General features: G+C 38.3%; 1 non-coding gene across 1 annotated transcript; it reads left to right on the top strand.

Annotated features, from left to right (window-relative positions):
- Nucleotides 1-13715: 13715 nt before the first annotated feature.
- TRNAD-GUC lies at nucleotides 13716-13787 on the top strand. Its single transcript has one exon. It is a non-coding gene; the product is annotated as a tRNA-Asp (tRNA).
- The last annotated feature ends 982 nt before the right edge of the window (nucleotides 13788-14769 follow it).

Below are 14769 nucleotides of genomic sequence, written 5' to 3'. Positions count from 1 at the left end.
CTTCGCCACAATAACTTGCAACAGCAATATGGAAATACAAAGAAGAGCAAGAACAAAATATACAATGAATGTACAAATACTCGCTTGCCTTCTCGTCGACTGAAGTCCCGGATGAAGCACCAACTTCACGGACGAATGCCAACAAGCAACTCAGTCGAAGAAGCTCACCCGAAGCTTCGGAGCTCAGCAAAGCTCAAGAGCACAGTGAAGAAGAAGCTAGTTCAGAGGAGGAAGAAGAGTGAAGAGGTAGTCTGTAGAAGCCCTCTTATACCGCATCCACCTGCGAAGAAGAAGCCAGAAGACAGAAGACCGTTGGCTCACAATGAAGCCTGATCGGTCCAGGATACCTCTGATCGGTCCAGGGACCGATCAGCATGCATTCCCTTCCTTTTCTCCCGAACTTTTTGCCTTCTGATCGTTGTTTCCTGATCGGTCTGCAGACCGATCAGATAACACTCAGTAGGCTACTGTTTGGTTACTGATCGGTCACCAGACCGATCCAGATACCCAGTGTATCACTGGATCGATCCACTGATCGATCCAGAGCTTGGTTTTTGCCCAAACCAAGTCCCAAACCTTCCAAACCAACATCCGGTCAACCTTGACCTATTGGTACATCATGCTTAGCATCCGGTCACTCCCTTGACCTGCTAAGACTCAGCACCAAGTGTCCGGTCAATCCCTTTGACCCACTTGGACTTTTCTCTTCGTGCCAAGTATCCGGTCACTCCCTTGACCTACTTGACCTTCACAATACCAGATGTCTGATCACCCTTGATCCATCTGGATTTTCCCTTGCCCGGCTTCACTCACCAGGACTTTCACCTAGCTTCACTCACTAGGGTTTTCACCTGGCTTCACTCACCAGGTTTTCCAATCTGCCCGGCTTCACTCACCAGGACTTTCCAACTGCCTGGCTTCACTCATCAGGACTTTCCCACTGCCTGGTTTCACTCACCAGGACTTTCGCACTGCCTGGCTTCACTCACCAGGACTTTCCGAACTGCCTGGTTTCACTCACCAGGACTTTCCGAACTGCCTGGTTTCACTCACCAGTGAAACCAGGACTTTCTGAACTTCCTGGCTTCACTCACCAGGACTTTTCCAACTACCTGGCTTCACTCACCAGGACTTTCCCTTTCACCTAGCTTCACTCACTAGGATTTTCATTCTGCCTAACATCCCAGTTAGGACTTCTCAGTCAAGTATCCGGTCAACCTTGACCTACTTGACTCTTCTTCATTCAACTTGATCAGACCTTGATCAGTATCTCTCCGTATGGACAACTGCACCTGCATTGTCCATGTCTACATGTATTTCTGTATTGTCAAACATCGAAACCATGACCAAGGTTTACGCTTGGTCAACTAGGTCAACCTTGACCTACTGGAAATTTCACCAATAATCTCCTCCTTTTTGATGTTTGACAATACCTTTAAGTTAGGCTAATCCAATAGCCTCAACTTTCCTCATGCCACTAGGTAATGAAACATAAGTTACAACCTTACATTCTCCTTCTAAGAAGGCCACATCCTTCTTAGATAATGAAGGCCTAACTTAAACCCTTCATTCTCCCCCTATTGGCACACATCAACAAACTCTCCCCCTGAAGAGTAAGTTATCGTTGTTCACAACTTCACTCGTCGTGATCAGCAAACTCTCCCACTAACTCCAATGTTCTTCCTTGAACATTCTCTAGACATTCTTCCCCTTTTTGACACACATCAAAATGAGTGAATCAAGGTCAAGAGTTTCTTCCTAATGAAAGTCTCATACCTTTCATTGAAACCCTTAATTTCCCCCTTGATACTAAATTCAACAATCAACTTAGTGATAATCCCATATCACTCATCCTCAAAAATTTCGACGAGTAAAAACTCCCCCTAAAAGTCAACTCCTCCTTGACTAATAGGTAAAACTCCCCCTAAAGGTCAACTCCCCCTTGACCATTGCACCAACAATGTCTTGGAGAATTTCAAACCTTTAGAAATCCAAAACACCAACTCCCAGCTGAAATTTCAGACAAAACAGTCGAAAATCAGCAAGTTGGCACGCGCTGATCGGTCACCAGACCGATCAGCCTTCACTGGATCGGTCACCAGACCGATCCACACTCTCCTGGATCGGTCTTAGTGACCGATCCACACTTTCCTGGACCGATCAGAATCCTCTCTGATCGGTCCACAAGTCTGATATCAGAATTTCTGATTTTCCTTCCGAAATTCAGAAACTCCTAGAAAATTACAGAAAATTCCAAAAATTGTGAAATTTTGAGGATACATTCCTCATAACATATATTATCAAGGAAAAATAGTTTTCTATGAAAATAACTTCCCTTTTCAAATCTTGATACAAAGTTCAAAAGTCTTTGAAATAGCTCAAAGTTAACTCATTTTGTATCACTTTGCTCAATGATGAATGCTATCACTAGAAAAGCTTCATCAAGGTTTTTCAAATCAATTTTGAAATGATTTTAAAGCATTTAATTTAGGACCACAATCTTTGGGCTAAATGTACATGACTTGTACATAAGCTTTCCCTATGATCCCTAATTTTGAATTAGGCTCATCTAGGTACAAGAACTATGCACCTTGTTCCTAACTCATCATCCTAATATCTCACACACATCTAAGGTGTATCAAACACATCCAAGTCAATTTTGATGTGAGATATGAGTTTAGGTTATCTTAGGCTAAGGTCTCATGCATTTTCTAAACATCAATTTGATCTCCATATCAAATTGTGTTTTTAACCTTAAATCAATTTCATTGATTATAAATGCAAGAGAAGATGACATGACATAAAATGATATCATACATAATAACATGTGCCAGTGTCATGATGTCATGACATAAAGTATGAAACTTAAATAAAACATGATATTTAAACAACCTAAGTATTATCATGACATTTTAAATGATCATAAAATAAATATGATGTCATGACATGATATATGACAAACAATATATGGAAAATAACATGTAAAGGTATAGGAAATACCTAATTCTAGCCTTAGTTGCCATTTTTGACAGTTTTGATCATTTTGCCATAGGTTCTATATTCCTAAGAGTAATAGACCTAAAATCATATACCAAAGATTTTTAGATCACTATGTGCCAATTGACTCTAGAGAACTCCTCAAATGTGATTGGCACATCCTAATCACCTTAGGAATAACTTTCCATTTCATTTTCAAGGCTTGATTACACCTTGAAAATTCCTAAAGTGCCACCTTTTGTCATGATTAGGTTAACTACCTATTCAAGTAAGGTTGGCACCCTAACTCATCTAGTGTGATGAAATCACGCTACTAGGAACCCAATACCTATTGGAGCTCATTGGGTTCACTAAGTATTCACTAGGGATGACTTCCCTAGCAACCCTTCTAATGACCCTCCTAGGCTTTGAAGCCTTGGTCATTTGGGACTCATCAAGATCAACTCTAGGGGTGACCCCCCTTGTGACCTTGGTGATGGTCTTTCTAGCCCTAGGTCTTGTTCCATAATCGAATGGAACATTGTGATAAGTGGGCTTGACCACTTGGGACTTAGGTTTGTGACCCAAACCTTTCATGTCCTTGGACTTGGGTTTTTGACCCTTAGACCCTAGAGTTGACTTCTCTAAATTTTTAAGGGTCTTTTCTAAAGTTTCAAGTCTTGACCTCAAGACTTGATTCTCCTTTTCTAATACCTCAAGTTTTAATTTGTCATTGTTCTTTGAGGTACTCCTAGGCATATGTCTAGTAGTTTTGGGATTCCTATCTAGGTTTCCCTTAACCTTAGATGAGTTGATCCTAGGGTTGGCTTTCCTAGTGTTATCCTTATCTAGGCTCACATGTTTGGCACCTAAGCATGTGTATCGATTTCTATAATTATCATGCTTATCATTATTGTCAATTGCAATCAAACTACTAGCATGCATCTTACTAGTATTGCAATAATGTGCCTTAGAGATTACCTTAGGGTTTGCCTTAGCTCCCCCTATCGATGTGCTCGGTCTCTTGTCCTTGTGAGATTGCCTCCCCCTCGGACATTGGCTCCTATAGTGTCCCCTTCGCTTGCATTTGAAGCACACCACGTGCTCCTTGCCCTTGCGTGTTGGGATTCCGGCTTCCTTGACCTTTGGCGTCGGTGGAGTCTTTCTAACCCTCTTTGGACATTTACTCATGTAATGTCCAAATTCCCTACACTCAAAGCACATTATGTGTAATTTGCTAGAAACTAAATGGCTTGAGTTACCTAGAGTTGAGGATGGATGAACGCTCTCTCCTTCATCCCTTCCGGAGGTAGACGCTTCTTCTTCTTGCTCCGAACTTGAAGAAGAACTCTCCTCCTCTTCTTCTTTAGATGTTGAGTAGCCCTCAACTTCTAAATCCATCCCTCCATGATGTGAACTCTTTGGCTCGCTTGACTCCTCTTCATGACTTGAAGTGGAGTTCTTCTCATGGAACTTTGCCAAGTTGTTCCACAACTCCTTGGCATCGTTATATCCACCTATCCTACACAAAACATCATTAGGTAAAGAAAATTCAAAAATTTTCAATACCTCATCGTTGACTAGGGATTGATGGACTTGTTCCTTGGTCCACTCCTTCTTCTCTAGGGTTTCTCCTTTCTTGTCCATCGGAGGCTTGAAACCTAATTGAACACAACTCCAATTTTCAAGGTTAGTCATAAGAAAGTACTTCATTCTTACCTTCCAAAACGCGAAGTCGTCGCGATCATAGAAAGGTGGAATGGTGATGTCTTCTCCGAGTTGATGCATCTCTAGCTTGTGCTCCCTCGGGTGTTAATCCGGCGAAGAGCGACCTCGCTCTGATACCACTTGTTAGGACCGATGATCTTGGCTAGAGAGGGGGGGGTGTGAATAGCCGCCCCAAATCCTTCGCGTTTCTTCCTACGATTAGGGTTAGCGCAGCGGAAATGAAACGTAGAAACGAAAAGGAAGAAAACAAACCTCAAACTCGATGGATGTAACGAGGTTCGGAGGTGATACTCCTACTCCTCGGAGTGTTCGTAAGGTGGATGAGTCCCCGGAGAACCGGCTAATAAGTACTCCTTGTGGGTGGAGAAACCTCGCCACAATAACTTGCAACAGCAATATGGAAATACAAAGAAGAGCAAGAACAAAATACACAATGAATGTACAAATACTCGCTTGCCTTCTCGTCGACTGAAGTCTCGGATGAAGCACCAACTTCACGGACGAATGCCAACAAGCAACTCAGTCGAAGAAGCTCACCCGAAGCTTCGGAGCTCAGCAAAGCTCAAGAGCACAGTGATATAGCGAATCTGTCACATCCGCTAATCAAATTGTACAAATGTATTTTCCACTGAACCCCTTAATTAAACAATAATGTTGTAGTAACGAGCCCAGGATCGATCCGAGGAACCAACGGTAGAATGTAATTTAGGATTGTCTTTTATTCCTATTTTTGGGGTTTTCGATATAAAAATGGAATTGGGGGGGAATTAAACTTGAATTTAAATCTAACAAAGGAAAACACATCAATTAAGAAATTAATCTAAAGCAAGAGTGAAACATAACTATGTGCCAACGAACAAATCATTACGCATTGTCACACTACGTTGTGATAAATCCATCAACACACATCAAACTAAGGATGAAATTACGAGACTCAAATAAATCTGATCTAAAGCAAGATGTAAACCTAATTTAGCACTTAAACACTAAAAAATTAACCAAGCACAAATAAAACTTAAACTAAGCTTCAACAAGGAAAGAAATGCTAACTACTTGCATAAAAATATAACAAAACATAAAAGTAATCTGTTCTAAGTTACAAAACAATAATAAAAGTGAACTAAACCCTAACCAATCCAACTCGCAACCAATCTCACCAAACTTCACACTCTTGCCGTCACACAAGAGTGCCAAAGTCGAGACCACTCAACTTTGGACCTCAGTGGAGCATCTCAGTGGCGTATCAGTTCAAGGAATGCTCAAGAACACCGACGGACCACCCCCGGCGAGCTAAGAACATCCCGGAACCCATAAATGCCGAAAATCTGGAAATCTGGTCTCTGGATCTGATGGGAAGCTGTGGAACGCGGATGGACATCTGATGGAGTTCAGAAACGCCGGAAGACCACCTCCAAATGTTGCTGATGGGAATCGGAGCTCAGATTTGGAGGACCACCGCCAAATCTGAGGTGAAACAGGGAGATGCCGCGAGGCAAATTCCACCAGAGAGAACACCCTCCAATGGCTCCAAAAGATCGGGATGATACCGCCGAGAAGCTCTCCACCGAGATTGAAGCTCGGGAAATTGATCGGAGAAGGAATGGGGCCGAAATCCGGAAGATGCCGCGGAGACGAAGCTGCTGTGCGGAGGACTCGACGAAGAAGAAAGGGAACTGTAGCTTCTGTTTTAAATCTGATCCAGAATTGAACGGACGGCTAGGAGCAATTTGGAGCTAAATCAACGGTAAAAGCTTGCCCAAAATCCTATCCGAAGGTACTGATCTTGATCTAGAGTCTGGATCTACCCTCCCTTAGGTCGGATCGATCAGATCATCACTGGATGGCCCAGATCTTCCGATCTTCAATGAACGGCCCAGATTAATCCGGATGGATCAATGGCTGGATGAACTCAGATCTGGATCAAAACTTCTGGATCTTCATCAATGGCTTAGATCTGCTCCCCATTAGCTTGGATCGGCCAGATCTTCAATGGATGGTCCAGATCTGTCCTATTCTTGATGAATGACCCATAATGCTCCAAAGCTTGATCTTCTTGTTTGAACTCCGATTCGAGCCCAATTTCGGTCCAAATAGATCCAAATTCAAGATCCTTTGATGCCTACAAAATAAGAGTCAAATATTAGCATCAAATAATATAAAAATAAAGTAATTTGTAATTAAGTCCAAAAATACACACAATGCACAAAATGTGATGTAACCATGATTTTAACCTATGAAATCAACATCAAACCATGCATATATGAATCAAAATAATGCAGTAAAATCATGGTTATCAAATCCCCCACACTTAATTTTGAACGTCCCGTGCAAGTAAAGAAAACTAAAAATCATCTCCACAAAAAATTCTCTTGTAATACCTAGAAGATAGTAAAAAGAATTTAACTAAGATCATCTAAAGATCACATCCAATCATGAATACAATTCAAACAATAATCAGTAGGTATGGTAGTTTCAATCCAATTGAAAAATTAAGCAAGTTGCGAACTCACAAGGTATTTACCTATTCTATCTCTCACACTCAAGCATGTGTATAAGTGGAGCTCACTCAATGCAACTCACAACATTTCATTACCATAAACTTGCTTATTTTCTAATTCTCCACCACTATAAAACATAGCATATATGAATCAAAAGGATTTAATCAACAAGAATTGAAATGGAAGCAAAAAGAACAATTTAAGTGAATGAAGTGGCAAAGGAAAAGAATTCAATGAAAAATTGAGAAGATGAGAGTATTGGAGGAATATACTTGATGAGTTGACCATTTTGATGTGAAAAGGGATGAATACCATTTGTTTTTAACAATTCAAAAGACCAAGCTAACCTCCTCTTCAATTTGATGGCCATCCAAAAATTTTGATACTCTATCTCCACACTTGATACTCTTTTGTTTTGCCACTGTTTTTTTTTCTTCTTCACTGTTTTTGCACTTCAATTTCAGCCTTTTGAAACTAAAATAATCTCACATCAACTTGCCAAGAAAAGTTCCCTCCCCCACACTTAAAATGTTGGTCGTCTCGGACAAAGAAACACAACATGCTTCTTTCCAATAAACTCGATACTCTTCAATACACAATCCTTGTATTCATTTTTGCAGATTTTTTTCTTTCTATTTCTCTGTTTCTGTCTTTGGCAGAATCAAACATCAAACTTTTGTTTTAATTCTTCTATACACAGTATCCTCATCCAATGTCAATCAAGATGCAATTCAGATTCAAAGATCTTCAAGCAGTCAAAATCATTAGAGGTGATGCATCACACAATTCCACAAAATAGTTCAAACATCAGTTCATATATGAAGTCCCAGAATCTTCTAGACATATTAAGCTCCCAAAACTTAGAGCCAAAAGTCTTTTCAGCAGTTAAGAATTCTTCACAGCAGCAACAAATGCAATTCAGATATTACACTTACAGAAATCAGTGCTCTTCACTCAGCATCCAGATTCCAGGTTCTTTTCTCTCTGCAAGTGATTCTTTCATTTGGATAACAAAAGATAGGACCTCCTGCTGTACCAGAATTCTTCATCTTTTGTAAATTGTTACTCAGATTCAAAGATTAAAATTCGGACTAGGGTTGGTTTCTGATTTCATTACTTCAGCTTCAGATAAATTCAGCTTCAATAAATGTGCAGCAGAAGTATATAGTCAGCAGGATATTTTCCATGTTTAATAATAGCACTTTGATTTCTTGCAGTCTCAAAATTCTGCACACAAAAGAGACTTGAAACAGGTAGAGCATCAAATGCAGTAGCTGCTAGTTCACAATAGCCAAAATCAGATTCAATGAAATTGAATTCTGGTTCTGATTTCAGCAGCCCCTCATTTCCAAAATGCACATGATTGCTACATTAGCAGGGAAAATCTGGTCCAAGAAAATTGGTACACCAGCGAGCTACAACAGCAACTTTGAAACTCAGCTCCCAGCCAGTTCTGCAACTAACAGCTTTTGATTTAACAGATTTCATCAACAATCTTCAGAAATTAGCAAATTCCACTCCAGCAGCTTGATTCAATTACACTTCCAAATTTCAGGATCCTCTAGGGATTCAATTTCCATTTCAAAACGTCTTCAACAGCAGCAACTGCAAGGATAAAAACAGAATTCCATAGCTTAGATTGATGTGAAGGTTGCCCACAGATTTTGATACCAACTCCAGAAACATCTGAAATTAACACAAGCAAAACTGAATTCGAGATTCTGGAAATCAGCAATTGAGAATTCAGATTCAGGCATTCATTTTGTTTCTAACTTCTAATCAATTGACAATAGACGTGTAGGAGCTTCTCTTGAAGTTGTTTTGTTTTCTTTTCTTTTCATAAACTAACAGTAGTTTCTGACAACTCTTTAAATTTTCATTCCCTTTGCAATCCACTTGAAAAATGCATTCATGTTGCTTCACTAGAACACAAGAGAAGAAATTATGGAACACAACAGCAACCTATCAGAATTCTGCATTCACAATATTAAGGCTAATTTGGAAAGGAAGAAACATCAACTGATACAATTCAGACATTCCCAAAACATTTTTCAAACTCCATGTCATAGAATTCCAGCAATGATTAACTTTTGAAATGCCAATTTACTGAATTCATGCACTCAAGTTTAGCTGGTCAGATTCAGAAATCAGACTCAACAGAATAATCAAATACTTTTAAACTTAATACTAGTTTCAAAAATCTGCACAGCTAATACTTATGAACATTCTTATCTATAACATGAAACCTTTCAAAAATCAGCATCCTTCATCTTCGAATTCATTCCTGCAGATTTCCAAATTCATAAAAACAAGTTCAGCACACTTTCAATGAATCAAACTAGTCCAACATTCTATATTCTTCGAATTCAGATTTGAATGCAAGCTTGAGGAACTCCTACAATTCAAAATTTAGTGAGCAGTCCCATAGACCCTGCTATAGAATTCCAGAATTTGACCTCAGTCTGTACACTTTTGTTGCTTCCAATTCCAGTCTCAGTTTCTGAATTCTGTAACTTTATTCTTCAATTTCAGAATAGGAAACCCACTGTAATTTCAGCTTAATGCATCACAATTTCAGTTTGAAACTGAGGTAACAGTAGCTAGACTTCAGTACATTTCTGATCAGAAACAGCTTGAAGGATTGGCACAAACTTGCATCAAGCATGTCATTGTTCAAGATTTTGGTCCTGCAGCCTTTTACAGATTTAAATTAGTTCTTTACTACATTTCAGCAGTTTAAGCATTTCTGATTTTGCCAACTTATTCTCTATTACTTACGCCACAACTTCTCAATCTTCCATACTTAAAATTGCTTCCATACTTCATGAATAGAGTAACAATTCTGAACCTATTCTATTTCTCAAACAATTCATCAGCTCAGAATCATTACTGCAATTCACAGCTTGTGATCACAACTTCAGCAACAGATTTCTTGTACCTTGTCTGGCTTCTGTTCACTGCTGTAAGCTTCAGAAACCGAGGGCTCAGTTTCCAGATTCAGAATCAAGAACCAGCAGCAACATAATTCAGATTCTCAGATTAAATAGAAATCAGGTTCACAGAAAAATGTGCTCTTTACATCAGCAATCCACACTTTTATCAGCTGCAGTTCTTGTTTATTCTTCATAAATCAATTCAGCATCATTTTGTTGCTTCTATTGTCAAATTCCTGAAAGTATGCTCCTCAAATCTGCATCACAGCTACTTAGGTTCCAGAACTGTTCAGACTCCTTTCTGATTTGTAATTTAGCATCACAACTACACAGTTTCTCCTTTCTTTTTTTTTTAATTCATAACTGACAACTTACAAATATATCTCTTTGTGAGCCACTCCACTTCTGCAATTTTTTTCAATATACAGATTCTATACATTCTATTAGGTTTCTGAATATTCCTGGATTCTGAAATTACAGCAGAAATTTTTTTTTCAAGATTTTAGTGCATACGTGTCTGGTAAGCCTGCACTAACAGAGCATTGAATTAGAAGATTGCAGATCAGATTTCAGAAATTGAAACATTCCTTGGCCCATAAAAATATATCCCAGTAACACACTTTTAGAAATTAGCAGATCAGATTCTGAACTCGAAAGGTGAACAATCAACAATCCAAATTCTAAATTCAGTGAATATAGCAACCCAAATGGAAATTGATACAAAATTGGCACACACAAATCAAAAAGTTGCAAAGAACTTAGTATGCTTGGTTAAAAACCATTTGAATTCCTTGTTTCATTCTTTGAACTTGCATGGACAGATTTGAAGATGGATATTATGAACTCTCAACAGTTGGAGTGATCAGCAACATTTAACCAGGAATTTCAACAAATTCAGATTAAGACCAGCAGTAATTATCAATTTCTTAAAATCTTCACTAATCAGAGAGCTTCTATCAAATATTTCCTTCCTTCCTCTATTATAATCTCAGTATCAGAATTTGCTGTTGAAGGAAACTACACCGTGTAATGATGGACACTTAAATTCATTGACTTTAGCTTCTGAAATTCTGCTGAAACTCTGCTTAAAATTCAGCAACTTGTAAATAGAACTGCTTTCAGCAGCAACAGCTAAGAGAAGTAATTCCAACTTTTGTAATGGAAAATTTAGCTTAACAAAGATTTCCATTTAGCATAACATGAATAAGGAATTAAATTTCAGTTACTGCTAATCAAATTCCACAAACCAAATTAGCACTCAACAGCTTCATTGCTGATTAAATTTCAGTTGCTGATACCTCATTTTGCAGCTTTATCATATTCTAATTATTTCCATTGCTGGAAAATCAGAACTCCCTTCAAATCAACAGCAACATTTAATAAGCTGCTACATCAAAATTTCTTCACTGCTGCACCATCCAGCAACCTCCCAAAATCATCTCAAACTTGATTTCAGACAATTACTTGTAAGAGACACTGTCACAACTTATTCCCTTTTTAATTACTTGTCACTAGCTCCTCATTCCGATTTAAATCTGATACAAACTCCATCTTGGTATTTAAGTTCCTGTCTCTTCAAAATCAGCACATCTGCAAGCTTCAATTTCTACAAGAACAAACTCCATCTTGGTCTGAAATTTTTAACTCATCCATTACAGCATTTGATAATGTTCCAGCAGTTTCAGTAATCAAATACAATGATATTTCAGCCTTCAATTTATCAGGACTCAGCTTGAAAAGAACTTGCAATTGTCACTAAAATAAGAATTCAGAATTTAGTAACTCTTGTTCTAGGAATCAGATTCAACGTAATCATATGCTTCAAGCTCTAGAAAACTTCAAAAGAGTAGGAACTCTAATGCACTAGCTGTTGGTCTATAAATTATACCAGAATCAGAGTTCTCTGATTTTTATATCAGATTCTGCAACTGGTAAATTCCAAAATTCAGCAACTCCTCGATTTCTGCACTTGAGTAGCAGTTTCAGAAATTTGATACTCTTCCTTGAGGGAATTTGTTTGAAACATGAAGAATCAAATTTGACAAAGAGTATCATTCAACTCTGAATTGAATCACTGAAATTTTACATCTTTAAAGTCTTTCTAGGTTCTGGAAATTACACAACTTCCAGCAGCACACAGATTACAGATTTCAGATTTCAGGATTTTGATCTATAGAACTCTCAGAAATCTTTGGCACAAGATACACAGCCTTTTAAATCTGCTGAGCTTCCTCTCATAATTAGCTGGAACATGCTCCCATTTGTGATTTGAAAATAAAAGATTTGATTCCACACAGATTTAAAGTAGACTTTTCTCAGCCTTCATCTCTTTACTGCTTTAAGTATCAATTGGCTGACATCAGTTCCAATTTTCCTTTAAAAAACTTATTATATCATAAGGAATGCTTCTTGAATTGAATGGCAATCACTAATCGAAGTTCAAATCCTGCTCTTTGATCAGGTTTTCAGCCGCAGATCCATGTTTCAGCACTTACAGTTTTCCATTTCAGCAGCCATGTAGGTATGCTACATGAAGAATTCTCTTGCCAAAAATAGAGCACAACAATAACCAAATTAACCAACATTTGTTACTGAAAATACCAGATCTTCATTTACGTTTCTTAATGATTTGAAGCCTGCTGATAAAAGTGGACACACGCTTGATACAATTCAAAACTGAAATCTGTTTTTCACCTCACTATTTTAAACATGTTTCAGATCTCTTTTCCCTTCATATCCTTAATTTATCAGCCTATTCCCTCATCTTTGCAATTAGCTTCACTACAAGCTTGAACAATTTATTTCCATAGAACTTTTCAATCATTAAGTCAAATGATAGCTTCATTTCACATTTTATCTCAGCTTATAGCATTACTTAGAAGGTTTACTGCAATTCAAGAATTCCAACAACTTAATACTTTCAAATTCCTGTCTAGCAAATTTGTAGAGGATTGGAAAGAAAGTAATCCACATTTGCTGCTGGAAATGCAAGAGTTTCAATAACTTCCCAAAGATCTTAAGGCTGATAATGAAAAAGTTGCTCAACTTGTTTCCATATGTTCTGAATTCTGTTTCCAGCTTTATCACCTCACTGTTAAAAGTTCCAATTGCTGCCCTTTTTCGCACCTTCTCAAAGGAAATGATACTATATTAAAGTACTTTGTTGATGAAATAATTACCACCATTTGAATTCCGAATTTTGATCTATTAAAATCACCTTTCAGTAATTACAAAGGCTCATTTTTTTTTATTTTGTTTTTGAATTTCCTGCCTTGTTCAGTCATTCCTCATTCTGAAATCCTGTTACACAGTTTATAGATGCTAATTCTGAAGTACTACTGCAGAAATGAGCAAGGAAAGAGGTGAAGTGTTACTTCTTCATTACCAAGACTTTATCAGGTCAAAACCAGAGATTTTTCTGTGAACCTGATTTCTGGAATTGTTTAAAGTAGACTGCTGCTGAGAATCCTAGCAGTTTTTCTATAATTCAGAGAAGTAAGAGCATTTAGCAGGGAAATGTGTGTTTAATTTGTGCTTGATTAATTATTTAGTTGGGTAGTTTTAAGTTAGGGTTTTAATTGTCGTTGTAGTATAGTGGTGAGTATTCCCGCCTGTCACGCGGGTGACCCGGGTTCGATCCCCGGCAACGGTGCCAAAATTTGATATAGCGAATCTGTTACATCCGCTAATCAAATTGTACAAATGTATTTTCCACTGAACCCCTTAATTAAACAATAATGTTGTAGTAACGAGCCCAGGATCGATCCGAGGAACCAACGGTAGAATGTAATTTAGGATTGTCTTTTATTCCTATTTTTGGGGTTTTCGATATAAAAATGGAATTGGGGGGAATTAAACTTGAATTTAAATCTAACAAAGGAAAACACAGCAATTAAGAAATTAATCTAAAGCAAGAGTGAAACATAACTATGTGCCAACGAACAAATCATTACGCATTGTCACACTACGTTGTGATAAATCCATCAACACACATCAAACTAAGGATGAAATTACGAGACTCAAATAAATCTGATCTAAAGCAAGATGTAAACCTAATTTAGCACTTAAACACTAAAAAATTAACCAAGCACAAATAAAACTTAAACTAAGCTTCAACAAGGAAAGAAATGCTAACTACTTGCATAAAAATATAACAAAACATAAAAGTAATCTGTTCTAAGTTACAAAACAATAATAAAAGTGAACTAAACCCTAACCAATCCAACTCGCAACCAATCTCACCAAACTTCACACTCTTGCCGTCACACAAGAGTGCCAAAGTCGAGACCACTCAACTTTGGACCTCAGTGGAGTATCTCAGTGGCGTATCAGTTCAAGGAATGCTCAAGAACACCGACGGACCACCCCCGGCGAGCTAAGAACATCCCGGAACCCATAAATGCCGAAAATCTGGAAATCTGGTCTCTGGATCTGATGGGAAGCTGTGGAATGCGGATGGACATCTGATGGAGTTCAGAAACGCCGGAAGACCACCTCCAAATGTTGCTGATGGGAATCGGAGCTCAGATTTGGAGGACCACCGCCAAATCTGAGGTGAAACAGGGAGATACCGCGAGGCAAATTCCACCGGAGAGAACACCCTCCAATGGCTCCAAAAGATCGGGATGATACCG

Source organism: Zingiber officinale, chromosome 10B (genome assembly GCF_018446385.1).
Source record: "Zingiber officinale cultivar Zhangliang chromosome 10B, Zo_v1.1, whole genome shotgun sequence".
NCBI lineage: Eukaryota > Viridiplantae > Streptophyta > Magnoliopsida > Zingiberales > Zingiberaceae > Zingiber > Zingiber officinale.
Note: the sequence above shows the minus strand (reverse complement) of the source record. Positions and strands in the feature narration are given on the sequence as shown.